This window comes from Palaemon carinicauda, chromosome 27 (genome assembly GCF_036898095.1).
Source record: "Palaemon carinicauda isolate YSFRI2023 chromosome 27, ASM3689809v2, whole genome shotgun sequence".
Classification (NCBI taxonomy): domain Eukaryota; kingdom Metazoa; phylum Arthropoda; class Malacostraca; order Decapoda; family Palaemonidae; genus Palaemon; species Palaemon carinicauda.
The window spans coordinates 78,319,485-78,322,934 of NC_090751.1; positions in this window are offsets into that span (position 1 = coordinate 78,319,485).

The window sequence follows — 3,450 nt, forward strand, 5'->3', positions numbered from 1 at the left end:
AGGACAGCAGATAATGCCGGCAAAGCTATGACTTTAGAGAGTAGCTATGGTGTTAGAATTGATCATAGAATTATTAATGAAATCTCTACTTGGAAAAGAGGAAGAAGCACATACCCATCAAAAAGAGAGATGGATCTGTTATAACAAAAGAGGAAGAAGCATATACCCATCAAAAAGAGAGATGGGTCTGTTACAACAACAGAGGATGACGAAAGTTGACATTGAATGAAATACTTTAGTGAGGTCATGAAAAAGAACATATGAAGGGAATAATTTGATTGATGTACATGAAGGTGAGGAAGACCTTGATGTCCCTATGAATTGAAGTCGAAGCTATAAAGCTATAATTAAAAAAATCTAAAGAGATGGAAAGCCTCTGGATGCGATGGAGGAACTGTTGATATGATATTGGCCGAAAAAGAAGGGACTCCCAGAATACTTTCAAGATTATTTTGTAGAATGTGGCCTGAAGAGGCAAAACCTGATGAATGGGAGCTAGGAATGTTGATTGCAATATATACGGGAATCACATTTACGTCAGTTGTCATGAAGATATATAATATGCTCATTCTAAAGCGATCAGAGAGAAAGATTGATGAAAAGATGAGAGATTAGGAAGTGGTATTTCGAAAAAGTATAAGTTATACTGACCAAATTTTCATTTTAAGACACTTGGAACGGCAATGTGTATACTGTTGTTTATCCTCCTCATGGGTTTTGTAATGCATAGAAGCGGATTACTTTAAAGAAATGGGTTGTCACATACAGTATGTTGTTTATTCTCCTCATGGATTTTGTAATGCATAAAACAGTTGGGGATGGAGTAAAATGATTGGACTGGATTGATAACAGGAAATTTTCTGACCTAGAGTATGCTTATGACGCTGTCCTTTTTATAGCAGAACACCACAGGACTTAAAAAACCTGCTTACCAAAATGCATGAAATATTACATGAGGTTGGGCTCAATATAAATAGAAGGAAAACAGATATGATAAGAACGGAATAGGAAATGGAAGATGAAAAATCATTGGAAGGAGTAAGGATAAATGAGGTGGAATCGTTTAAATCCCTATCGGATACAGTGGGGTCGCGGGGGTCAAGACACCACCCCCCTTTTTTAAGAGAAAAAAAGTTTGACTGTTAAACTTGGGATTTTCAAGAAAAAAAAGTTTGACTGTTATATATGGGTTTTGATATAAGTGGGACTTAAACTTGGGGTTATGATAAAAGTTTGACCGTTAAACTTTGTGTTTAAAAAAAAGTGACTTGAAATTGGGATTTTCAAGTAAAAAAACTTTGACTGTTAAAATCGCAGTATAAGTAGAAAATGTTTATTTTGTTAGTTATCTTCATTTTTATGCATTATCCTTTAATGAAGTCATTTTGTTTTGATTTTAATTTTTCCTACGACAGTCCTCTCGCTCAAAAGGCAAACACTATTCATGATTAAAAATAGTCACAATTATTAGTGTCAAACCCATTTTAATTGAAAATATGTAGCGTAGGTTTTATGTGAACTATTATCCCCTTGACTGGACAAATGATCCAAGTTATTTTCTTATTGTATTGCCTCATACATAGCCGTTAACCCATTTCAATAAACCCAGATCTGGGTTTATTGAAAAGGCAAATCTAAAAGTAAAGGAAGACATATTATGTTGCAAAGGAAAAAGAACCATTTCTAAAAGTTGATGAGTGTCTTTTTATCATTCCTCAAACAAGCCAAGGCAACAAATTACTTAACACCTACCTAAAAAGTTGTAAACTAGTTGGGGTATATAAAATAACTTAACTATTAAGGTGTTGACCAAATAAGGGAAAGGAAAGGCTGCAAAACAAGCATGTATATATAAACTACCATGTGGTTCATGTGACAAGGTATACATAGGAGAGTCTGTAGATTTTGAAAGAAGAAAAAGAGAACATAGATATTCCATCAGAAGAGGAGATGAAAATAGCTCTGTTTTTAAACATATGACACGGGAAAATCATCCAATAGATTTTAAAAATATGGAAAAATTGATATCAGTGCCTGATGCAAATAGACAAAAACTTATTGAAGCTTTTTTAATTCAAAATTTTAATAATTTTAATATATATCAAGGTAATTTTAAATTGGATAATTTTTAAAATAATATTGTAAAAAAACAATGTAACTACTGTTAAGGAATTGTTAAGAGATGTAAACAAACCACTGTGAAATGCTGTCAATGATCGCTAAGACTGTAACGGGCTTTTTAACTCTACGAACCTTTCTGAACCTCTTTTTCAAAAATTTGTAACCATTTGTATTCTAAAGAGGAATGGAGATGGTCCCTTCGAAAGCTGAATAAATTTAATTTTTCATACATTGTGGGTTATTGTATTTATCATAAATACACAGAAAATTGTGTATTTTAATGTATATATATATACACACACACACACACACACACACATATATATATATATATATATATATATATATATATATATATATATATATATATATATATATATATATATATATATATATATATATATATATATATATATATATATATATATATATATATATATATATATATATATATATATATATATATATATATATCGTGGTCCGAAAATTCCACCCACGAAAATTCCACCCACGAAAATTCCACCCACCAAATTCCACCCACGAAAATTTCACCCATATAAAATTCCACCCACGAAAGTTCCACCCATATTTTCTATATTTTTTATTTTCTTTCATTTATTTAATCATTAGACCAAATGAAACTTTGTTTATTTCATATCAATAACTGAAGGTTTAAATGTTAACAACTTTTTTTACAATATATACAGTATATATACACACACATATATATATATATGTATATTGTGGGTGATTATTTTAAACAACTATCTTCGTTAAACAATCACCATCCTACAGACTAGTATTGAAACGGTTGTTTGTTTATTTTAAGAACTATCTTCGTTAAACAATTACTATCCTACAGGCTATTCTTGAAACAGTTGTTTGTTTATATTAAAGAAGTGTATAATAAGAAGTGTATATCCTTTTTGGCATATTTACAGAAGCCTTTTCCTGTTGGTATATTTACTCAAGCATTTTTTACTTCGGTATATTTAGAATGGCCTTAAGGTGTATCTTAAGTGAAAAGAAAAAGAAAAAAATGTATGACGAGGAAAACTATGTGTACGAGAAGCACCGTGGTAATCCTGCAAAAACTAAAACATACTTTTATGATTAAACATACATGAAAGACAAGAAGTAGAAATTCTTTGTGGGTGGAATTTCCGTGGGTGGAACTTGACGTGGGTGAAATTTTCGTGGGTGGAATTTGGTGGGAGGAATGTTCGTGGGTGGAATTTTCGTGGGTGGAATTTACATAGCACCATATATATATATATATATATATATATATATATATATATATATATATATATATATATATATATATAT